The sequence below is a fragment of the Dermacentor silvarum genome, chromosome 6 (assembly GCF_013339745.2).
Source record: "Dermacentor silvarum isolate Dsil-2018 chromosome 6, BIME_Dsil_1.4, whole genome shotgun sequence".
NCBI lineage: Eukaryota > Metazoa > Arthropoda > Arachnida > Ixodida > Ixodidae > Dermacentor > Dermacentor silvarum.
The window spans coordinates 74,566,335-74,592,385 of NC_051159.1; the positions used below are offsets into that span (position 1 = coordinate 74,566,335).

The 26,051-nt window shown below is 49.5% G+C and overlaps 1 protein-coding gene across 3 annotated transcripts in view; it reads left to right on the plus strand.

The window, feature by feature from the left end:
• Window positions 1–26,051, plus strand: part of LOC119455063 (uncharacterized) — a 67,816-nt gene that overhangs the window by 22,364 nt on the left and 19,401 nt on the right. Inside the window, exon 1 of one of the 3 annotated variants that reach the window (XM_049668893.1) lies at window positions 7,643–7,774. The exons of the other annotated variants lie outside the window; for them this stretch is intronic. The gene's annotated coding sequence lies outside the window, so the exon portion shown is untranslated. Of the gene's footprint in view, window positions 1–7,642; window positions 7,775–26,051 lie in introns of those variants that run through there. 3 annotated transcript variants of the gene reach the window in all.

Consider the following 26,051-nt stretch of genomic DNA (forward strand, 5'->3'; position numbering starts at 1 on the left):
TCACTGTCGCCTGCCTCAATTTCTCCGAGGTCCAACATCTTTCGAATCTCCTTTCGTATCATTTCATTCTGTTTTGGAGATAGTCGATACGGTTTTGCTTTAACTGGCTCTTAGGAGGTCAGCTCGATATCATGGACTATTTCATCTGTTCGTCCATGTTTATCGGAAAACGGTTCTCTGAACTCTTGGATCAGGTTCCTCAAGTCTCGAACTTGGTCACCGGTCAGGTTCACGTCTTAGATCATTTTTCGCATCTCTGCACTGGTGGCTTCTGATCTATCTAGTTATCCAAAAACGGGGAGCTCAAGTGGCATTTCCTCGTAACGTTCAGTGAGAGGCATACAACTGCTTGTCTCTCCAGGTACGGCTTCATCAAGTTTACGTGATATACCTTCACGTCCTTTCTGCGCCCTAATATCTTTACAGCATAGTTAGTGGCTTTTGAACAACTTCGGCCGGGCCCTCCCACTGCATGCACATCACGCTTGTTCGCTTTTGAAGGCCGCAGCAGCATTACACGATTGTTCACTTGGAAAAAGCGCTTTTTTTGCTGTTCCATCATGGTCAAAACTTTTGCTTTCAGCTGTGCGGCGCTCATGCAGGCTTCCGCCATTTCGCATGCTGCGCTTATTCTTTTGAGCAGTTGGAGAACGTATTCAATGACGGTCGTCTCCTCCTCGCCCACTGTCCACGTCTCCTTAAGCATCCGGAGGGGTGATCGCAGTTCGCGGCCACACACCAGTTCAGCCTGGCTAAACCCGGTCGACTCGTGTAGCACCCTGCGTAAAGCAAACATTGCAGCGGGGAGACAGCGTTCGCAGTCGCGAAAGTATTCCCGACACAGAGTTCTCAGCACTCGTTTTAGCTGTGAGTGTGAAGATTCTACACTGTTCGTCTGGGGATGAAACTACGAATTATCTTTATTCCACATCGCTCCAGAAAAGTTGTAGACAAAGTCCATCAACTATTTCCGATGAGCTGAGTTCTCTCAGAGGAATGGCCTTGGGGAATTTAGTCGCGCGACAAATAATTTTGAGCACGTACTTGTTACCCGAGGAAGCTGTAGGCAGTGGTCCCACTGTATCAATGACAAAACGCCCAAATGGCTTGCATATTCCAGGAACCAGCTTCAGCGGTGCCTTCCACTTGTTATTCGGTTTCCCCACGCGCTGGCATACGTCGCATGACTTAACAAAGTTTTCTGCGTCGGAGAAACACCTGGACAGTAAAATTCCTGCAGCAGCCTGGCTTTAGTTTTCTTTATTCCCAGGTGTCCCGACCATGAATTAGCATGGACCATATGGAGGACACAGTAGAGATACCAGCAGTTATAGAGGCATTGCGTAATCAAGGAGTACAGGAGGCATACGTGAATATCTTGGCAAATATCTACAGGGATTGCACATCAACCTTGGTTCTCCACAAGAAAAGTAGAAAGATACCTATCAAGAAATGGGTCAGGCAAGGAGACACAATCTCTCCAATGCTATTCAGTGCTTAGAAGAAGTATTCAAGCTCTTAGACTGAGAAGGCTTAGGAGTGAGGATCAATGGCGAACATCTCAGCCACCTTCGGTTTGCAGATGACATTGTCCTATTCAGCAACAATGGGGACGAATTACAGCAAATGATTGAGGACCATAACCGAGAAAGTGTAAGAGTGGGGTTGAAGATTAATATGCACAAGACAAACAATGTTTATTATTCTGGCAAGAAAACAAGAATTCAAGATAGCCAGTCAGCCTCTAGAGTCTGTAAAGAAGTACGTTTATCTAGGTCAATTATCTAGTATCTATTAGGTCAATTATCTAGTATCAATTATTGGTATCTAGGCTCACAGGTGACCCTGATCATGAGAAGGAAATTTCCAGAAAAATAAAATTGGATTGGAGTGCATACGGCAGACATTGCCAAATCCTGACTGGGAGCTTACCACTGTCGTTGAAAAGAAAAGTGTACAATCATTGCATTCTACCGGCGCTAACATATGGGGCAGAAACTTGGAGGTTAACAAAGAAGCTCGAGAACAAGTTAAGGACCACAGAAAGAGCTATGCAAAGACAAATGTTACGCCCAACGTGAAGAGACTAGAAGAGAGTGGTGTGGATCAGAGAACAAACGGGAATAGCCGATATTCTAGTTGACATTAAGTCGGAAAAGTGGAGCTGGGAAGGCCATGTAATGCCTAGAATGGATAACCGGTGGACCATTAGAGTTACAGAATGGATACCAAGAGAAGGGAAGCGCTGTCGACGACGGCAGAAAACTAGGTGAGGTGATGAAGTTAGGAAATTTGCAGGCGCAAGTTGGAATCAGCCAGCGCAAGACAGGGGTAATTTGAGATCACAGGTAGAGGCCTTCGTCCCGCAGTGGACATAAATGTAGGCGGCGGCGGGAACTCTTCATAAATATAGGGGGCGGTGGCGGCATCATCATCAGCTGCTGCTGCTGCAGCAGCAGTAGCAGCTGATGATGATGATGATGATGATGTTGATGATGTGGAGGATATGTGCCTTGTATTTATTCGGCACCACTAGCTGTTCGAAATATCTCTGGCGTTTGTCTTGATAGGTACCAAACAAAATTCCCTGCCTTTGAAAAAAACGACGTTCTTTCGCGCTACACCCTCCTGCTGACACGCGTCCAACCGCCTGGTATTTTGATGTGCCATCTGTTCTTCGAGCATAGTGTTAGCTCAGACAGTATACGTAGTTTATGAAACGCCAGTGAGCTTGGTGGCAATACTCCCTCATGTGTCGCTTCTTTGATCGCGCTAAGACTGAGTGCTTTTCCGCCTTTCTCTTCTGAACGGCCTTCTCCTGAACAACCGTCTTCACCGTCAGCGAATATATGTTTCCTTATCTTCCCTGTGCACCACTTAGCTGACGTTTCGTGCTCCTTTGATCGCGTTAGAGCCAAGGCTGTCCCTTCGCAAAAGCTCAAACCCCTGTCTTTTTAGGAGTTGGTCTGACTTGTTCGAAAACAAATAAGGATAATGAAAGGGAAGGTTCTTTGACACCGTGGCTTCGGTATCTAGCCTATCAAAGGGACCTTAGACGATTACCTTAACCACTGGCAGGCAGACACTCTGAGGCTCAACCACCTGCCTAATCCACGAGCATTCTCAAGTGTAATCATCTGCGCCTACCAGGGATGGATGAATTATGTCAAGGGTTGCTGCGCAATCTCGCAGTACTTTGCACTGCTTACCATTTATTGTCAAGTCGTGCATGTACGGTTCCAGAAGTTTATCGTTTTCCTCGGTGTTGCTCACGTACGAGAATACATTCCTGCGACGTTTACAAAATGCTGCTATGTGTCCCGGCCGCTTGCAGTAGTTGCAAATCATAGGTCGCCTCGCCTCGAAGTCTCTTTTCTCCTCACTGTTGTGCGCATTGCCTTCGCCGTCAGTGGACGGGCGGTCCGTCTAGCCTACTCCTCGGTTCTCGCGCACACTCTCCGGCGGCGCCACTTTTGTTTGGAACCCACGAGCCTTTCGCAAGGGAAGGGGGTGCGACTGGCCTTTTCACCTTTGGTCGTTCGTGCTCGTTAAGCCTGCGCGAGGCGTACTCATCTGCCAACTTAGCAGCTGCTTCAATGCTCGCTGGAGTAGGACTCCGTGTAGGACTCGCCTGCCCCTACCGATGCACCACTGAAATCGCTGCCGAAAGGCTTCAGCGGACAAGCGGAATCTTTCTAACGGTGCCTTATTGAATTTTTTGTAGTCGTTAGTATCTTGTACATTCAACGGTGCAACAATATCGGCCGCCTCGCATGGCAGCAGAGTCAACAGAAGCTGAGGCCAGGAAGCACCAGAATAGCCCAGTTTCTCACACGTCCTCTCAATGTTGACAAGAAAGAGTCCTATGTCCTCCCCAACCTAGTAGCATTGAAGTACTAAAGCGCCAAACAGACGACACGAAAAGCCTTTTAGCCTTTCATTTAAACGTGAACATGAACATGTACATGAACGCGCTCACATATAAAAGGGACTGGTTCCAATATGGCCATCCATTGCAAAGAGTGCGAGTGCGAGCCTCGCCTAAGAGATAGCACAGTTCTGGATAGAAGTCGTGACAGCGTTGCCCGTGAGCTGAAGGAAGCCTTCCACATTAAAAATAAGGGCCTGGACTGTGTCAGCGAACCGTCAAAAATGCTGTATAAAAGTGAAATGTCCTTTTAGAGGCCCTTAGTTAGAACTTAACACCTTGGGGCGTCGCCTGGGCTTAGTGATAAATCTTAATCTTTTAGTTTCTAATGGGGTACTCCCTTACTGCGGTGTTTTGTGTGTCCCGTTACCTTTATCTTTATGGTCCTGCGGCCCTATACACCACGTAATAGTCGCGAACGTCATCTTTTATTCGAGATTCCTCATCTTTTACAATCGTTTTATTGCGTTGTGCCCTGTTACCATGTGATTTTCGACCACGTGTGACTTGCGCTGCCAGATTTGCGCATATATATATTTTTTAGTGTTCCTGTCAATAAAGAATCAGTTGTTAGTAAGCGCTCGTCCATGTCGCTTTTTGTGTCATCTCTTTGGCGCTTTAGTTCTTCAGTAGCATGCACCAACTACCCGAACAAAAAGTTCTGCTTGAAGCATTGCATTAAATCCTTTACCTTAAAAGAGAAGGAGTCGACTGCGCTGTGTGGCATTTGCTGGCTTTCTGAGTTACTGCCGATCGATCTGCGGATCTCAAGTTCTATACGCTTCATTTCTAGCTCACGCTGTTCCTCTTGTTGCTTTATGTCTATCTGTCACTCTTCCTCTACTTTACTTTCCGCTTCCGCTATATTTCATTGCTCCTTTTATTCATTTTCTTCGCGCTTCCCACTCTCAATGAGTTCCAACGCACTCTCGTAGCTCATCCTCATTAACGCCGATGGCTTGAATGGCCTGAATAATGTGAGGTTTCCTGCTTACTTGGCTAACGTTCATACCCAATTATTTGCACATGCGTACGAGGTCTGGCTTCTTTAGCTGGTTCAGATCCATACTGAAGGCACCTTTATGCTGAGACACGCACCGCAACAACCACACTTTATCTAGGCAGTTGTAAACGCCCTATCGGTACTTAGCAATTTCTAGGCTGAAAGACCCGATGTATCTCAAGCACAAAGCCAGGCACTCACCCATGACCACTCATCAAGTGGTCATGCGCTGTGTTGAAACCACCGCTCGCCATCCACATGTTGCGCCTCGGCGTTGAGTTTAGGTCAGGAATCCGCTAGGCATGGGACGAGTACGTCCGGGAGTCCTAATCAGAGGAGTCCTATTGTTCACGGAACACCGCCTCTGATGTCCAACCTTCGAAGCAAGGACGAGGCAATCTGGTAACAGGGGTCACACTCTTTCCACGAAAGTCGTTGACTTGGTTTCTTGCTCTCTGTGGCGGTCATCTTGCCAGGGTCGGGAGAGCGGCCTTCGCGCTGGTCCCCGCTTCTACGAAGGGTGGCGGTTGTGGTCGGTCGCTTCTAAGTGAGCTTCTCTGTCATCGCGTCACAGCCGGTGTCACGCCGCGTCACCAGGTAGGCGGCCGCTGATGAAAGGGGTGGCATCGGGGGAAGCACCCAAAGGATGCGCACTGCCGATTTGGCGCGCCTGTTTGCCCGTAACGTTCGATGTAGGGCACTGTCGCCGTGGCATCACAAGTTCTGGTTTGAATTCACTGCGGGTTATTTTAAAATGTCCCTACACGGATGTCAACGCGATGTACGAGTGATTTTCGCGTTAAAGATGTGTGTGTGCGCGTGCGTGCGTGCGTGCGTGCGTGTGTGTGTGTGTGTGTGTGTGTGTGTGTGTGTGCGCGCGCGCGTGCGTGCGTGCGTGCGTGCGTGCGTGCGTGCGTGCGTGCGTGCGTGTGTGTGTGTGTGTGTGTGTGTGTGTGTGTGTGTGTGTGTGTGTGTGTGTGTGTGTGTGTGTGTGTGTGTGTGTGTGTGTGTGTGTGTGTGTGTGTGTGTGTGTGTGTGTGTGTGTGTGTGTGTGTGTGTGTGTGTGTGTGTGTGTGTGTGTGTGTGTGTGTGTGTGTGTGTGTGTGTGTGTGTGTGTGTGTGGTGTGTGTGGTGTGTGTGTGTGTGTGTGTGTGTGTGTGTGTGGTGTGTGTGTGTGTGTGTGTACGAACTTTATTTAGGTCCTGAGGAGAAAGATTTAAAGCGTGGCCGGAGGCCCCGCCAATCAATCTGGTGGCTGGTAGACAGAGTCCTTCAGCGACGGCCCGGGCCCTCTGGACAGCCTTAAGCTGAGCGATGAGCTCTGTGCTTTTGAGCGCTGAGTCCCAGGAGGACTGCTCAAGTAGAAACAGCGCGATGCTTCGGTGGACAGTCCGTGCCTACGTTGGCAGGGCACAGCCAGAGCATGTGTTCGAAGTTGTATTCATGGCCACAGTGTGGGCATTCAGCAGGAAGGTCACAATTGATCCTGCTTAGTGTTGATGGTGTGATGTATGTCCTAGTTTGCAACTGCCTGTAAGTGATGGCCTGAACCAAAACGCTCGCTGAAAACGGTGCTGTCATTGGTTCTCTTTTTTTGCGCAAGAATTGCGTGGTTGACCGCAAAAAGCTCAAGCATTACATCGACACAGAATCTGTAGTATTTATGCAAGTAAATATTTTATTTTGGCACGCGGATGCAATTTCCACCAGCAAGAAGAAACAGCGCGATGCTTCAGTGGACGGCGTACCTAAAGGCTCGCGGTCGAACTAGCGCCTACTATGCTCGAACTACTAGGAGCGCATCGACTGGAACGGCCTGGACAGCGGCCTGTCCATGGATAACCTCAATGGACAGCGCGCGCCGCCTGACCTTAGAATTCATTACTATTCTGTACTGCTGGGGAGAGCGCCGATTCAAACGGTCGAAGAAAAGGTGCGCCGCGGTGTTGTCGGAGGCCACGGATCACAATCGGCGGCACGGCAGAGGGCGTCAGTTGCACAGGCACTCACATTTCACCGCATATATAACATGTTTAGGGCCAATTCTACTCATTATTTAATAAATGCTTAAGTGCTGAATATCGCTGCGTGTTCTCGACATGAAGCGGAATCATGTGATACCATTTTAATATCCACACAACACCCATAAGTCACCTATCCGACCGTTTTTTTTTTTTTCTGGAAGTAGTTACAACGCAGCCAGCTTCGGCATAAGCCAACACCGTCTGAAGTCAGCTAAGAATACCTTGTCTTCAAAATGCTGCGCCATAGGCTTTGATTTACATGGGACACTTACAGCCGACTTGAGCCACGATATATTATATAAGCGAAGCTCTGATCGTGTATCATCGCATCACCTAGGATCTCACCGATCGCAAACAGCCGTACCGAATTCGCGCTGCACTGACCATCTCCTACCTACATGTTAGGGCTGCCGCTTCACAAGTTATTTATGCAAGCTCCTTGGTGACCTGCCTGTTTGTCACATCAAATGACCCTACGAAGGCGTTCACGTGTACTTACTAGGAGTGATGCGGACGAGTCCCCCCAGCATGTACTTGAATGAGAGATGCACGTGCAAGGCCAGCACGTCCGCTGGTCCCGTGGCCACGTCGGCAGGAGGACCTGTCAGGTGTAGCTTCTCGTTTCTCACGAAGTCTTGAAGCAGGTTTTCTTTTAGCTTCTTTGGTTCGTTCCAGCGCTTGATGCAGTGGCCCAACAGGTAGGCGGCCTTGTGGCGAGCTTCCTTCGGCAGCTCTTCCGACGCCGGGTACAATTCTTGATTCTTCCGCAACAAGTGCTTCAATAGGCATTGCGCCAGGAAGGAACGAAGAAGTAGAAAGGTCAGCGTCGTTCTTGGTAATTCGAGATTTTATTATCGCTTCTGCTCGCTCGGTTAATAGCAGTGTTATCACTGCCACTGGTCGTTTGTTTGGTAAGTTTGTTTGGTAGAGTTTGTTTGGTAGACAGGGAAATAAGTTTGTTTGGTAGACCGGGAGGAAAAGCGAGACATAAGCAGAAGTGAGCGATGCGTTATGGAACACCGCTAGAGAGATGTTGCATTTGAGAAGTATATGCTTTTCGTACCGTAGCCTGAATTAAAAAGAAAACATTTATACTGGCACGAATCAACTGAATGCTCAATTCTTCCTGCTATTCGTTTCACCGCCGTGTTAGCTCGTTAACAATAGCACTATGCAGATGATCTACCTATCGCATCGAGCTACGAGCTAACGCTGCGCTTTTTGAAGATTTCCATAGATTACCATTGTTGTTTAGTAGGCGTAAAGAGAGTCCAGCTTACATTTCTACATAATGCGCACATAGAGTAGTGAATGCCCGATGTATAGACCAATCATATTTGCGAAAAATATTGATAGAATGGTTCTTATGAAGAAACAAAGCAGTGCCAGAAAAAGAGGACCGTTTTATTCTTATTGAGTGGATCACAAGAACAGGCACGGTATTCGAATTACTTACGGCGGAAACGCCAAGGGAGAGACATGCTATCCGAATAGTGACAGGACTGCCACTATTACACGTAATGCGCAGATAATGAACGTGTGCACGCGCGTAAGCATCCGGCTGTTTTCGCATCACTTTGTCAGCATTCACAATCCTCCAGCTTTTCGCCATCTTGTATCGTGGATAAGCTTATGTTTAGCTTTTCAAACGCCGGTATCTATGTTTTGAATCAAGGTGGCGATTCGGGTTATTTAGTCATGTTAACGTTGAAGCTGCAGGAGGACGTGACGGCGGCTGACAAGCCGTGCCGTCGTTCCATACTCAGAAGGGCGAAGGCGGCGAGCGGAGCGGCGGCTGCGACGATCAGCGTGGCTAGAACGACACTGCGCGTGCCGAGCCAACGCCTCCTATAATATATATATAGGAGACGTTGGCCGAGCTTGCGCCTCGAGCACGCGCTGCCCTTCTTTATTTTTCACTTCTTCGACAGCTTGAGAGCGCCGACCAAAGCGCCCCGCGCTGCGGTGGGCGCTACGAAGTTTTTTGGAAGCGCGACGACAAAGACAGGATAGTTTTCTTGTTTTCCGTTTCGATCGTTATGATAAATATACCAGCTATTTTTTTTTTTTCATGAGGAACACCTTAAGAAAAGACTTAAGAAAATACTGTGCTGTTCTTGAGGATAGGCTACGTGGACATTAGCAGCAAGAAAAATGTAAACTATGATTTCGCTAAATAACTAATATATGCTAATTACCTTCCCCATTTACTAGCTGCAGAGCGCAAGTTGTAGTTGCGCAATTGAAGCAGAGGACTAGTGAAGCTATGTCTGCTCACCACAAATCCTGCAATTAACAATACTTTCGAGATATACGTCCACAAGAATTTGTTCGAAAATGCCGCGGTGTTCCTGTAGAGATCATCGTGACCTATTAGGAGCACGCGTTTTGACAATGATTCATCGGAACACCAATATATTTCATAGCACATTTTAAGGACGCCATATACCGCACAATGTCGCTGCGTTATCTTCCATCTTGAGATACCAAAACAGGTCCGGTACTTAATCGCTTTCAACGGGGACATAACAATTTTTTTTCAGTTTTTTTCTGGTTTTTAAGTACCATGGTTACATGCAATATGCTCGTGTAATTGGGCGAAATAGCCATCCCGCCATGTTTGTTATGGTAACAACAGCTGTCCTTTGCGCAAACATAAATTATTATGTGACATCGTGTGGCATCTTGGCCTCCTGATGCTGCGTGTAGCATATGTGATTTCGCGGTTTTCCAAGTGCAGCCAACGGATGATCTGCCAACGAATGAGCCAACGCATGAAGCTGTCGGCAAGCATTTGTTCACACACGCCCATTGTCACAAAAGAGCGCGTAATCAAAGCTCGCGCCGCGTGTCACGCAAGCCAGCGAAAGAACACGCCGGCCCCGCGGCACCTTCAACAGAGGGGGAAAGCGCATACGCCTCAAACTAGGCGATGCGACCAACGGCGTCTAGCCGTCTAGAAGAACATCGACGAAGCGACGGTAACTAGAGAGAGAGAAAGAGAGCGGGCACCGAGACACCTTCTCACCCGGCGTGTCGATGGAGAGAAAGAGATTACTACAGCGTGAGCGTGCGCCAACAGGATGACTCACCACCCCCTCGACGACGCTCCGGCGGCGGCGGTTGAAAGTGCGAGAAAAGACTAGAAGATTCCTAGGATTTGACCATGCTACGAGAGCACGACTCCGATAGGAAGGTTCGAGAACGCCTGTAAAGGATATAAAACGCTGTGCGGGAATCAGAAGGGATCAGACCGCTCCGGTGAAGAGATGTAACATGAAGACTGACCGTCTGCGGAAGAAGGAGATTCCCCGGCAGGCTAGTCGACGAGTTCATCGAGCGTCTGCATTTCCGGAAGAAGTTCCTTCTTCGAGATTTGCCACGAGCTACGCCGAGATCGTCCGACTCAAGGCCAGTACAGCTGAATACGATTGTACACTTAGTTGTCCTATTCATTTTGTATTCTTAATTGTCCTTGCTTTCGTGTGATTATATTCGGATGCTGATAAGTCGGCTTTGGAATTTGGTCCGGCCTCTGCGCCTCGTTCACGGGGTCTGTGACACCCATGCACTTCAGCGCGGTCGGGGATCATTGTTTTACGTAATCGTTCCTGCTTTAATTTTGTAGAAGACTGAAGGTGCCATGCGTAAAATAATGTTCAATGCTTGTATATAGTGCCTACTGCAGGTCCCACACTGTTTACGAGCTGTCCACGCTTACGCATGCCCCGCTTACGCATGCCCCGCTTGAGCGTCAAATATCATTAATTTAATTACTCCAATTTAATTACGAACGATTTACAGTGCATGTGCACAGTAATCCCTAGCAGTCAATATTGGCAGCACGCCCACCTTCGTGAGATGAGTGCGCATCAGACGACCTCCGAAGTTTCCCGACAATCCTATTATCTGTTTAAGGATTACGCTCAACACAGCGCATTCTTTGACGAGCCCGTCATTCTAGACACTGCTAACCCACGAATTGAAAGAAAAAGCAAAAAAAAGGATAATGATTAACATCGTCGGGCATCCTAAAGCAATTCGCCGAATGTGCCCAGTATGCGACATGCTCAACATGTGCATCTATAGTCGGGTACAACTTAAGAAGACAGGAGAGGCCCCGCCAGATGACCGAAGCGCAGCAGCCGATTTCCTCCGTGACTAAAGAAATAGTCCCGCTGACGTGACTCGCTCCGGCTTGAAGCGCGGGCTGCCATGCCTCTCCGTCGGCGGGGACACCGGCCGTCCGGCTCATGACGCAAGTCTTTAGTGCGCGCCTATTGGTGGAGGCTCGTATGCATCCGCCTTTGAGGGCGCAAATGCCGCTGCCTTCTAAAGTTGTACCCGACTTTAGTTTGTGAAGAAGTACGCTCAGTTTCCAACCATTATCATGTCGTAAGCTTGTTGTGTGAGGGCGCTGTCAAATGCAAGCTCGCGCCGTCCACACACGTACTCCTGGAAGTGCTCGCAAGGAGGCACCACTGGGTTGATGGAGTCGCGCAGTTCCTTGGCCGTCTTACCACACGCCGCTGTGTAGCAGACTCTTTCGTTCTGCTGGTCACGGAACCATGCCTGCGCCTGGTTCGGATGCGGCACAGGAGCCGCTGATGAAGTCTGCGAAGTTGACGAGGGCGTCAGTGGAAAGGAGAAATTCAGGAAACAACAAACAATGGTTAAAAGGTCACCTAATGCTAGACTATTAGGTTACCCTTTTATTGCATATATTAGAAGAATGTAATATTACCCTTCTGAAAGCCTCGCAGCGTCTCATGCATACAGATGTACTTGTGTAGCAGAAAAAAAGTTACAGTGACGTTTCACTTCATGAACGCGCGTGGGTGACACGCAAGCGTATGAGTGCTATAGCGCATACGAAGCTATCGGCACTCGGTACGCCTAGACTCCGATACCGTCCGCATCGCAGATCGTATTCAAGACAGGAACTCGCGCGGCCATGCCATGAGCAGCAGCCTCCAAAGTAGAACCCCCACTATGGGAAGACAGCGCGCTTCCCCCCCGCTTTCCTCCCTTGCGCACGCGAGATTGAGCCGTCATGATCGGCTCACCATGACGCGCTTTTGCTCCCACATACAGCGTACGACGCGCGAAGGAGGACTTGGGAAGGACGACTTCATCACGAGACCATCCCGGTACGTCCTAATCGCTAACAACCCTGTAACAACTGCCAGAGGAAGGTCAGCCCTGCGCGCCTCCACCTACCTTCCGCCTCCGCGACGTTTCGCCTCCTTTCTCGTTCCACACCACCCCCCCCTCCCCTCTCCCTTTCGCTCAACCTCACCTAGACTTTCCTCTAGGTGGTGCTGCTTGGCCGCGCGCTCAGCGCGCTCCTTCGTACTTTCCCCGGCGCGCGATTATCTTCGCCTCCAGGTGCCTCTCTCCTCCGCTTCCTTTGCGGCTTCGAATAGACATTCACCGATTGTGCTAGCAGGTCAGTTACACTTGCGCGTAAAAATGCCCGATGATTATGGTACTCCCTAATGCGAAATTTGAACGCATCTGTAGACGTGTTTCCATTTCACGATGTACTGAGGCAAACAATTTGAGACCGAAATCAATGAACCGACTGGCAGTGGGCCAGTGCTGTCAGCGCCTTCGCAGAGGAGGAGACAATACGACGACGCTGGCATGATAAGTGGCATCGGAGGCAGCTGTGCACGAAGACGACGACGAACACGCGAGCAGTGGCAGGAGCGTGGTTGCGCCGAGGGACGGCAACATATCGCGGTGCATTGGTTTACTCAATTATTTCGCTGTTGAAATCCCTTGCTACGAACGACGTCACTTACGTAGGCGTTCAAAGATGCGCCGAAGATCGCTGATGTCGTGCTCAGTTGCAAGCTACTGACTACTCTTAGCAAAAGCTGGGCACAGGAGGCTTTGCATTCGAACAAATAGCGTCGTTGGTATGATATGATGAAGTATGAGATGTAGCACTGTACACACATTTTTTCTCTACGACAGTATAGCAAAATTGACAAAAACTACATATAATTTTCTTGAGCTGCATTGTGGGGTTATGACGTCGAGAAACAGTGCAGCATTCCGTACTAGAGGACTCCAGATTAATTTTTAGCATCTGGATTTCCTTAACATGCACACTGAATACAAGTACACCAGCGCTTTACATTCCACTCCCATCGGAATGTGGCCGCCACGGCAGGAGTCGAACCTGTGACTTCTTTCTCAGCAGCGGTACGCCATTGCCACTGAGCTATATATCGGGGAGGATTCATTTCGTTTTATTAACGTTTTATAGTACATAATTGACTACGATTTACTTAATCTGATTCTCCAGTTGTGTCATATTTCCCTGTTTGTGCCCAGTCGTGTTCCGCTCTGTACCGTGAATTACGGAAGATAAGCTGGACCTGAGAGGTTATGTATATAATCTCCCTCCTCGGGCTGAATCTCGTTCGGTTGTGGTGTGGCCGGCGCGCAAGCAGTTTTGCGTGTACATCATTTCTCGCATACGAAAAGATCTGTTCTCGGTGAACGGGATAATCTTGGTCCATCAATATATCATTTGGCGTTAAATGATTAGCTCAAGATAGCCTCGCTTTAAGATGCAGAGTGAAGGCACAAATTGCGAAATAAGCAAAGGTAGAGGGTGAGACAAAATGGTAGCCCGCACGGCTATTTATTCACCGTGTCTCAAGCATACAGTACTCGCTTTTTCAGTCAGTTACCAGCTAGTAGGCAGTCAGTGCAACTATTTACGTGACAGCGTTAAGGGCCCCGTGCCGCTGAAATTGCAGGCCCCGTGTCGCAGAAATCATACCGAACCACGCATCCAGAACCACTCAAAAGGCTTACCCATAAAAATCGTTGTAATCAGGAAGCACTCTTAAGCGAACTTCAATCAACTTATACCACTGTGGGCCAAGCAGTATCATATCCCGACTACATAGGCCCCGATCAACCCTCCCTCGACGCCCCTATTGTGGAGGTTGAAGTCAGAACAGCCCTCATTACGCTCCGAAACTCAACTGCTGGAGATGACCAAATCACCAATGTCATGCTCAGAAACCTAGATGGCCGTTCTGGTTGCCTTCTCACCGAGTACTTTAATGAATGCTGGGGAAAAGGGAGAGCTACCTGCTGAATGCAAGCATGGAAAAATAATTTCATCTCCAAACCCAATAAGCCCAATAATGCCCAAAATCTCCGTCCCATCTCTCTGACTTCGTGCCTGGGCAAACTCTTTGAGCATGTCATCCTCGCCCGTCTCACGCAACACATGGAATCCCATGGACTATATCCCCATAGCATGCTATGATTTCGACCTTATCTCTCGGCACAGGACGCCCTGCTACAGATTTCACATGCCATCCTCACTGATATGTTACACCACACCAGAGAAATCCTGGCAGTAGACCTCACTAAAGCATTTCACAAGGTTAAGCACAGTGCCATCCTGCAGAGCATCCAAGAGCTGCAGTTAGGGCCTAAGACCTATAATTAAATTCGGGCCTTCCTAAACGGGCGCACCGCCTCCCTGCATATAGATAATATACAGACGCCCTCATTCACCCTTGAAAACATTGGCAACTGCAAGGAGCGGTGTTATCCCCATTCCTGTTCAATATTACCCTCATTCCCCTGGCAAAGGCTCTCAGCCGCATTCCACACTTGGGACACACACTCTATGCGGATGATATCACGGTTTGGACCACATACGGCTCGGATGGCGACATAGAATCAACACTTCAAGAAGCAGCCACAGTAATTATAGCTACCCATGCGGCCAACATTGGCCTTGAATGCTCCCCCACAAAGTCAGCACTCTTCATACTCCGGCCGCGGCGTGTCCCTATCGCCCCCATTGTGATTTATCTGCATGACACTGCCATACCACAAACACCCACACTCTGCCTTCTTGGCCTGTACTTACAGGATACGGGAAGAAACAATCTTGCCCTGAAATTACTAAAACAATCCACTTACTTCGTCATCCAATCTTCGTAGAAGGATTTCAAACTCGCGAGCCGGTTTAGACGAAGCAGACAATCTCAAGGTGCTGCATGCCTTTGTGCTTAGTCGCATTATTTACGCATCTCCTTACCTGAACCTCTCCAGTGGGGACAAAGATAAAATGAACGCTTTAATCCGCATGGTTGCCAAAGCAGCGCTCAACCTACCAAAGAACACTAGCACGGACAGGCTCTTAAAATTAGGAATGCACAACACTATACAAGAACTTATTGAGGCACATCGACAAGCACAATACTTTCGCCTGGCTGGCACAGAAACAGGACAGCATATACTGGACTCTCTCGGAATTCGCATACCCGCACATGTTGTAGATTTAATATCTCTCCCTCGCACCATGCGCGCCGCGCTTATCATCAAACCCCTCCCTAAGAACGTCCACCCAGAGCACCATCAATCCCGCCGCGTCGCGCGAGCCAAAGCTCTCCATAACGCATATGGCACTTTAGAGGATGTGCGATGGGTGGACGCCGCGTGTGGTCCATACCGTTCTGTAGCTGTGGCTTATCATCCAGCAGCCCCCCCCCCCTCACCCACTTCATAGACTCCCACTGCACCCCGGAAGAAGCAGAGGAAGCTGCTATTGCCTTAGCAATCGCTCAAACCAATGTGGCTTACATAGTTAGCGACTCTAAATCAGCCATTCTTAACTTTGCCCGCGGACGCGTCCATCCCTCAGCGTGGCAAATATTGCGAATGTGGGTCCAAAATTCTGATAGACGTATTGAGCTCGTGTGGGTGCCGGCTCACTCTGGCAATTCCGGAAATGAGGCCACCGATAACATAGCCCGAGGACTTGTAAGCGAGGCAAATGGCGACCCCAGCCGGGATTTCTCGAGGGAGCGGGCGCACACGTTCTCCGAAATTACCCAACAAGCACGCCTTGCCCGTCGACTCTACCCTCCTCCCCACCCCCGACTATCCCACTCCCAACAAATCCTCTGGAGGCTATTCCAGACCCGAACTGTTCCCACCCCTCAGCTCCTATCCCACTTGCGCCCCGTTTCGCCAGAGTGCACTTTCTGTGGAGAGTCGCATGCCACCTTAGACCACATCCTCTTCGGCTGCCCTGCCGATCCTCCCCCGCAGGGACAGCCCGCCATCGGAACATGGGAGGAATGAGAGGCCCTCCTTGCGTCGCAGGACCTGGACACCCAACTTCAGCTGCGTGAACCGGGGTGCCAGTGCTATGGCCCTACTTGGCCTGGACACATGCGCGTAATGTGAGGGCTGTACAGGTGGCCCTGGGCCCTTGAAGGGTCCAAACTCACTCGCTTAATAAAGTTTTTCCATCCATCCAGAACCACACAGGCCCTCCGCGTGGCGCATAGGCATTACTGAACTAACTGAATTTTTCAATGTAACTGCACCAGAAAAGTCGTAAAGCACAACTTACACACAACCTACAGACATGGTAGCTAGAGTAGCATTAAATTTGAATATACAAGAAAACATAATTCGTTTACACGGAAACTCAAACACAAACCCCTCTTCCAGCTGCCATTTGAGGTCTGTCTTAGTGGTATGGGCGCGCCCCACTCGGTTCCTTGCTATAGCATCCAAATGGCGCTCGCCTCCGTGCATCCGCGGCAGGCGAGCGCCATTTACACCGTTCCAGTACGGTGCATGCATTGCCCCACGGTGGTAGAATAGGAGAGGTGGCCAAACGAGCGCCGCAAGCGCGTCGCTGAACCTCTCGAGTTTCTGCAGAGGTCTCCAGTGGGCGACAGGGGTTTTGTGGCGTCAAAGACGCGCATCGCAAGCTTTCGCTGTGCTGTAAAAGGTCGGTTATTATCACAAATTTGAGTGGCTTCAAAACGTCTTTTATGTTATTGCGATAGCAATTATATGGACACTCAAAAGCAGATTTCTGCCGTCGGCGTCGCCGTCGCCGTCGGCGTCGCCGTCGCCGTCGCCGTCGCCGTCGCCGTCGCCGTGAGGTTCCGTATGACGTCATTTGGAGATGAAATCGTCGCCGCGCGCCGAACGCTGTATGTGCGAGTGAAAGGGCGCGAGGGGCGCGTCTTTCACGGGGAGTGAACGCACGGCGGAGAACAAACGCGCGTTCTGCGCCGTGCTCGCTTAAGGGCTGCAGAAGTAGGCGTCTCTTTTCTCCTTTACAATCACCATATATGTAGAGCAAACGCGCCTTCTTCGGACGCGCGAGAGGCCGTGGGGGAGGGGGAGGGAAGGGAGGCGACGTTTAGCTGCGGCACCAAGTGCCTATTTATATCAGAGGCTCCAGCAACAGTCACCAACGCCGCACGCATTTTGAGCTAACGCGGGCAAAACGCCGATGGCGTCGACAACAGTTCTGCGTGTTGTTGCTACCAAAGCCGCTCACCTTACTTCGTATGACATTGCTGTGTTGCTATCGCATTCATTGCTTCGCCCTTAGGGCGAAACTGTGACATTTTTTTTCATAGCTTGTAGAGGCTGTCTGCCGGCCTTGTACTTCACTTGGTATGTACACTGCAGACAGATCGCGCACGCTGAAGCTCCTACAAGGAAAAAATGACACCATCTTCTTGTAGGGGGGTCCTGAGTAGTATGCGAAGCAGCCATGGGGTCGACTCAAGGTAGTTTTATCAGCTGTATAAACTTGCACATGCAGCAGCACCAGCAAAGCGCAGAACTGTTGTCGACGCCGTCGGCGTTTTGCCCGCGTTCGCACCGAACGCGCGCGGCGTTGGTGACTGTTGCCGGTGCCTCTGGGGCGCCTACGTCGCGCCTCTAACCTAAGCTGCTTCGCATTATCGCGCGCGGTGCCGCAGGTGTTGCCATTCGTTGCGCAATCCGGAGAGGAGAGGAGGAATGCCGAGAGGAGAGGAGATGAGACAAGGAGACGAGGGCGAGGAGGGAGGAGAGGAGATGAGACAAGGAGAGGAGAGGAGGGGGAGGAGGATGCGCATGCGCAGTAAGGGTGTGGACGCCGCACGGCGGAGAGAGGGAGGGAGGGAGTGGCATAGGCCCGAGCATAAGATGCTTCGCATCTAATATACTGGTGGCGCAGAAAGCGTTGATGAACTTTGCTTTGCAAATCAGCTGGTCCTCCCAGTGATTTAATCTGTCAGTGACGTGCTTGGAAACTGACGATTTCTCGACCCAACGTTTGTCCTCTCAATCAAGGAGACACAGTCTCTCCTACAGCATTGGAGAGATTGTGTCTCCTTGCGTGACCCCTTTCTTGATAGGTATCGTTCTACTTTTCTTGTGGAGAACCAAGGTTGCTGTGCAATCCTTGTAGATATGTGCCAAGATATTCACGTATGCCTCCTATACTCCTTGATTACGCAATGCCTCCATGACTGCTGGTATCTCTACTGAATCAAATGCTTTTTCATAATCTATGAAAGCCATATAGAGAGGTTGATTGTACTCCGCAGATTTCTCTATTACCTGATTTATGACATGGATATGATCCATCGTACAATATACCTTCCTGAAGCCAGCCTATTCTCTTGGTTGGCTGAAGTGTTGCCCTGATCCTATTCGAAATTACCTTGGTGAATATATTATACAAAACTGAACGCAAGCTCATAGGTCTATAATTATTCAGTTCTTAAACGTCTCCCTTGTTATGAATGAGTATAGTGTTGGCGTTCTTCCAGCTCTCTGGTACACTTGAAGTTGTGAGGCATTGTGTATAAAGGGCCGGAAGCTTTTCAAGGATGATATCTCCTCCACCTTTGATTAAATCTACTGTTATTCCATCTTCTCCAGCAGCTTTCCCCTGGTCATGTCTTTCAAGGCCCTTCTAACTTCATCGCTAGTTAGAGGAGGAGCCTCTGTAACCTGTTGATCACTACTTTGAATGAAAGTAGCTTGGCTGCTGTGCAGATCAGTATAGAATTATTCCGCTGCTTTTACTATGTCATCGAAATTGCTGATGATATTACCTTGCTTATTTTTCAGTGCATACAATTTGCCTTGTCCTATGCCAAGTTTTCTTGTCACTGATTCTATGCTGCCTCCATATTTTACTGCTTCCTGACTTTTTTCCACGTTATAATTTCGGATATCCCTTACTTTCTTCTTATTGATCCGTTTCTACAGCTCAGCGAATTCTGTCTGACCTCTCGAGTTTGACACTGTCATGTTTTGTCGTTTCTTTATTAAGTCCTTTGTTACTTGGGAGAGCTTACCTACTGGCTGCCTTGGTGCCGTACCTCCCACTTGAATTGCTGCTTCTGAGATCAGCCTAGGTGCGGTTTCATTTATTACCACTATGTTATATTCATCTTCCTGTTCTAAAGCTGCATATTTGTTTGCGAGCAACAGCCTGAATAGGTGTGATGTTACCCTTACTACGTCTAGGTTGGCTGTTTATTCTTGGCTAATTTCATTCTTTCTCTCTTCAAATTGAGAGAAATCCTAGACCTTACTAAGCTACGCTCACTGCACATTACCCTACCTAACACTTCTACATCCTGCACTATGCTGGGATCGGCAGAGAGTATGAGATCTATTTCATTTCTTGTTTCTCCATTAGGGCTTCACCAGGTGCACCTCCTGTTGCTACGCTTCCTGAAGAAGGTATTCATTATTCGGAGCCTATTCCTTTCCGCGAATTCTACCAACATCTCTCCTCTAGTGTTCCTAGAACCGATGCCGTAGTTGCCAATTGCTTGCTCACCAGCCTGCTTTTTCCCCTCTTTTGCATTAAAGCCGCCCATGACTACAGTATACGGTGTTTGCACCGTTTCTCATTGCTAATTGAACATCTTCATAAACTGTTCTGTTTTTCCATTGTCGTGACTGGAGCGTAGGCTTGGGGCGTAGGCTTGTACTAGCTTTATTCTATACCCCCTATTCAGCTTTATTACGACGACTGCTAACCTCTCATTAATGCTGTAGAATTCATCAATGTTGCCCGCTATGTCCTTATAGACTAGAAATCCTGCTCCGAATTCTCTCTTATCTGGAAGACCTCTGCAGCAGAGGACTTTAGTCAGCCCTGTACGTATAAACCTCAACAGTTCTTGTAACCTCACTAAGGCCAATAATATCCTAGGCAATATCTGATAATTCTTCAAATAGCCCTGCTAAGCTAGCCTCACTCGATAGGGTGCGTGTGTTGAACATTGCCAGGTTCAGTTTCGAGTGGCGGCCTGTCCGGACCCAACGATTCTTAGCCCCCTCTGCCGCGTCGCAGGTGTGACCACCGCCTTGGTCAGATGCTCCGCTGCCGCTGGGGATAGAGGGCCATGGGTTAACTGTAGGAGTCATGAGGGATGTAGTGGCCGAATACTGCACCAGGGAGGCCAATTCCTGTTCTGGTGAGAGAGTGGCTTTGTTGAAGCTTAGTGGTGCTTCCTAATTTGGTTGCATCTGGACTAGTGTTGCCTCACTAGCTCGCGGCGATCTTTTTTTGCCATTGTCAGGCACCACTCCGTGGCTGAATATGGGGTGGAGTGGAGGAGGATTCGAACTTACGACCTTCAGATGAGAAGCCGGGTGTTCTAACTCTGCTCCACGCCACCGAGGAGCTGTATGTGCCTAGGCAAAACGCCCGTGCGTGCCCAGGAGGGCCCACCGGAGGAACCAGTGCGCATGCGCGAAAAGAAATCGCGAGTTGGAAAGAAATTAAGAGGAATAAGAGAAGGAATGTCTGGCTCTTTCACCTCGGAGTAACACGCGTGTTGGTGACGTACAGAGCGGTCTCCTGTTAAAGGGAACATCAGAGCGCTTGGGGTCTGCTCGGCGCCAGCGCCGGCCGGCGGCTGCAACGAGGTTGCCGCCACGAAAAAATCTGTCAGCGTCGGCAACGTTCTTGAAACCGCATTGCAGTCTTTGCATCGCTGTTCAGCAAGCACGCGATCTGCCGCCGTCAAAAACGGAGCGGAGGTTCATGTTCCTGAGTGTAAGACTCAGGAACATGAACCAACTAAACTTAGAGACTTAGATGTGTTATCAGGCACAGCCGCGAAGCACATGGCTGTGTTGGGCAACACCCGCGGTGTTTGATCATTGGCTCATTGTTTGATCATTGGATCATTGGGGCGGCCGCATATCGATGGGGCGAAATACGAAAACACCCGTGTACTTAGATTTAGGTGCACGTTAAAGAACCCTAGGTGGTCCAAATTTCCGGAGTCCCCCACTACGGCGTGCCTCATAATCAGATCGTGGTTTTGGCACGTACACCCCAATAATTTAATTGTGTGTGTGTGTGTGTGTGTGTGTGTGTGTGTGTGTGTGTGTGTGTGTGTGTGTGTGTGTGTGTGCGTGTGCGTGTGCGTGCGTGTGTGTGTGTGTGTGTGTGTGTGTGTGTGTGTGTGTGTGTGTGTGTGTGTGTGCGCGCATGCGTGTGCGCGTGCGCGTGCGTGTGCGTGTGCGTGTGTTAGGCAACGTCCTTTTCCGGTAAGTTTGCAGAAACCTATACCTGGCTTTGCTGCAGGTGTTGCACTGGCCGTATAAGAGGCGGATTTATCGTGAGCAGAAACGGTGCATTTCGGTAAATAATAAATGCTACTATCATCATCATTGACACAAGCTGACCCCCCCGCCTTTCAGAAAAATCCTGGATCCTCCCCTGCGTGAGCGAGTAAATGAGAGTCTACGCAGCTTTGAAAATGAATAACGATCGTAAGCGATCTCTGAATGAAGAACGATCGCAGGGCTCATGCGCAAAATTTTGCTCTGAGAAATCGGCATTGTAGTCGAACGCGAATTTCCCATTCTGCTCGTAATTCCAGGATATTGGGGTTTCAAGCGTAAAACTATTTCTGACAACAAAAGTCTCGTTATTTTACTGAGTAGGTATTTACCCTGAACGTTAGTGAGGCACCACACGCTGTCGTTCCCAATTGCCAATCATACTTCGCTCTATTCTCTTGCAACTAAATCTCATTACCCCTTTATAGATTGTTTGTTTAGGTTAGCATAGTACTATTTCTGTTCAACGCACTTTCTGACTACCGGAAGCCACTCAGAAAAGACTATTTTATCAGCGTAATAATAAAAAAATGCGTTAAAAAAACGCAGGAAAGTTTGTAAACATTTCGCCTTTATACGTCTACCTCCCCCTCCTTCTTTTTTGTGGGTTTAGAGGCCCGGCAACTTATTCGGTATAGTTCCCAGCAAACCAAAACTTATAAATTGTCTTCTTTTAGTTTTGAATACGTTTGACCCGCTTACAGAGCAAGATATATTGGAAAAAGTGATCCAAGAAAAGGTTGTCGCCTGTTTTTGTTACACGATAGCACTAATTATCATCGCCAGACGAATCTATCTGGTAGAATATGCATGCTACCCACAGTGGGAGCAAGGAAAAAAAGTGCTACGCCGAGCCGGCTAACATGCAGGCGCGAGCCATCTCACGGTGGAAGTAATTCATGTTAATTAAAAATTATCCAAAGGTCAGTGGTGCAGCACAAGACTACGTAATTTTGTTTTGCTAACTGATTTTATCCGTCCTTGTATCAGACGTTCCAGACCACCATTTGCTGCAATGCCGCTAAAGCAGTGCATGCATTAGCAGTGACCACCTTGTTTCTTGAGAATGGCATCAAACTTCTTTCATGATATGTTTACCGCGTTGGGCAGCAACAAAATCGGAATGTCTGTGGCAAAACGAGTAGGCGACCGAGCACACAGCACGCGCTGAACCACGGCCGCTGGAACACATTTTTTTTTTATTCAGTGGTGGTCGCTGAACAGACAAACACGTTATTACAGCGCAGGCACCGTAGCTGAAGGCCAAATCCCGCAGTTCATTGTCAAGAACGGGCCGACAGATCATGGTGAGCGTGCCATGAAAACGGAACAGCAATGGCGAGAAGCCAACGTCATACACGCACGTATGCACACTGATGACTAGTAGACGACGCCAAGAGCAATCCACACTGAGCGTGGTGACGACTACTCCGCTAGATATCGCAGGGAATAGTGTCCTGGAACATTCCGTACATACTGGTCAAAGAGCAAAGACACCGAAGTCTTGTTCTCGCCCGCCGTAGTAGTGCGTTTGCTCCGCCAAGTCCGCCCCATCGTAATAGACTAGCGTATGAGCCACAGCGTTCATAGCCGCGGCACACTCCACGGCATTGTCAGGATCCTGGCGTCAGGATCATGGCAGATGTGGTTAAACGAGCGTCCGTCCCATAGCGAGACCAAAGGGCAACTGCTGATAACAGCGCTAGCACGATCTCTACGTCACGAGACAAAGAGGCATAACGATTTGTGGGACGTGCCGCCGCCGAGTATCGCGACACTTGTGAAAGAGGCATTGGCGGTGGCGAGGGGTATAAAAATGGGCCATGCATCATCCGTTATGACACCTGTGCTAAGGAACAATTGGCGGGAAACCACCACGTACATGGAGCCAAACCGCCACGCACATGGAGCCAAAGTTAATACTGATGATGATAGCTTTTTTCTACCCGCGGACATGGTCCAGGGGAAGATATCCCTTAACAGCTTCGCTGTAAAAAAATTCCACCATCTTCCCGTAGGGGAACCCTGAGTAGTATGCGAAGCCGCCATGGGGTCGGCTAAAGTTCTCATTAGTTTTCAGATCGGCCTGTCGCCGCTGCCGTTTCGTGGCAGCGGCTCGAGCCCTCTTCTCCGCGGCGCTGTCCACGGCGCTGACACTGGCGTTGACGCTGGCGCTGGCAGTGGCACTCATCGCGGCGTTGCGGGAGGAGAATGAGAGGACGAAGTGAAAGATGATGAGTGAGCGAAGCACCTGGGGATCATTCGGGCAAAACGCCGATAGCGTTCTCCGGAAGCCGGAAGCTGGCTTCCGGAACCGGAACCGGAAGTGGAACCGGAAGCTGAACCGGAAGCGGAAGCCGGCTTCTGGTTCCGGCTTCCGGAAGCCGGAAGATGCGCATGCGCGGTAGGGTTGTGGACGCCGCACGGCGGAGGAAGAGAGGGAGTGACATATCCCCGACCATAAGCTGCTTCGCATCTAAAAAGCCCTTCCACCCTGTGAAGAACGAAGTGCAGCGAAGCTGGCGCACTGGTGGAATTTGCTATGTTGGGGTTTAGCTATATTGGGGATTCACTATGTTGAATTTGGCTTTGGCTGTAAAATGGTAAACCGACGCATTCGCTACGTACTCGGGAAAGAGACTTTGGTGCCGGCTCCGAGTAGCACAATGGGGTATTTTTCTAACACTTAGACGATGGGCTATACAATGCCCGGCTCAGAAAGAACTGGCTCGGCGTCCACAGGTGACAGCCTTCCTAGCGCATTCCTCGCGCTTTTGTAGGACGTTCCCAGACAAGAGCCCTTGACCAAAGCTCCGTATGGGCTCATTCCCATTAGGCCGACGCGACACCCATTTTGGTCGGCCGACTGTTTGCGACAGTGTTTTATTTTCTTTAAGCCGTTGGCCACATCATTTGCCGTCCTGTAAAGTGCTGTTGCCAACAGTCGGCAGACCAAAATCGGTGTCGTGTCGGCTTAGTGTGAATGAGCGTTATATACAACCAACGGAACTCCTCTCGATCATACCCCACTCCTCCGTTGACCTACTTTTTTCGTAGACAGGCGGGAGCCTGTAGAGAGCCGGCGGCGCAGCGCACATGCGCCACAGTCGAATAGTGGGCACACACACGCACAGTCATGCGTGGTAGGCGCCTATCTCTCCCCCGCCATCGGACCGCCGCGAGGCGCCTTCCTCGCCTTCCTTCTATTTATCAGCGGCCCTGTCCACAGACGCACGCGGAACAGTCGGAGAGGGGCGATGGAAAGAGCGCGTGTCAGCAGCCAAGGCGGAGGGACACAAATGAGGAGCGCTGCCGGCCTAGCCTCGCTAGCCTCCCAATAGGGCTCAACTCTTGTCGGGCGCAGCTTTCAGCAGGCTTGCCGCGCTATCCTCGCAGCCGGGCCCAACGGTACTCCAGGGGGAACGCGACATAAAAGAAGGTCGACTAGCGCAAGAGAAGAAAGCGGCGGCTCAGCCGACTGGGAGGGAGGGAGGAGGGGCCGAGCGCTGAAAAAGACGACGACACTCGAGCCAATGCTGATGATGATAGTACTTTTCTACACGCTCACACGATCCTCGGGTACCCAGCCCTTAACAGCTTCGCCGTGAAAATTCTGTGAAGGTCAATGACCAACGAGGTTGTTTAGCACACGACACAGAGGTGACACAGAGTTATGAACATAGGTACGAACACACTTATTGTCTGGATCGGTTGTCATCATGCCGATGACAACCGATGCAGACAATACCCGTGTTTTGTTGCACGAGTTTTGCCTAAAGATAGGCGTTCCAAGAAAACCCAGCTGGCTCATGTTGCACGCCTTAAGCGCTACTACCCCGCCGAAGAACAGTGGCTCTCTCAGTGGGCTTCGTCTGCGAAAGGGGGATTGTAACGTGGCAAAGAGGAGAGAAGAGGAGGAGAACGAAGAACTCAGCAGCAGTAACGGCTACATTTCGGTGGCGACATCGTGGCGACCTCTCATCCATCCTAGTCTTGACCTGTGAATAAACATCGATCATCCGTAACAATATTATAACGGACTGCCAAGATATTCGACCAGCCAGAACAGCATAAAATTTCCACCTTACAGAAGCACTGAGGTTCAAATCTGATGGGAGCGTTAATTAGTCAGAGATGAAAATAAGATAGATGTTTGAATATTGGTGAAAAAATTTATGGCTCTTCCGTAATTGAGTATAGATATAAACATGAAATCATCATCATCATCATCTGCCTATATTTATGTCCACTGCAGGACGAAGGCCTCTCCCTGTAATCTCCAATTACCCTTGTCTTGCGCTGGCTGATTCCAACTTGCGCCTGCAGGTTTCCTAACTTCATCACCCCACCTAGTTTTCTGCCGTCCTCGACTGCGCTTCCCTTCTCTTGGTGTCTATTCTATAACTCTAATGGTCCACCGTCCAAATGATCCATCCTACGCATTACATGGCCTGCCCAGCTCTATTTTCCCCCTTAATGTCAATTAGAATATCGACTATCCCCGTTTCGTCTCTGATCCACACCACTCTATTCTTGTCTCTTAACGTTAGGCGTAACATTTTTCTTTGCTTAGCACTTTCTGTGGTCCTTAACTTGTTCTCAAGCTTCTTTGTTAACCTCCAAGTTTCTGCCCCATATGTAGAATGCA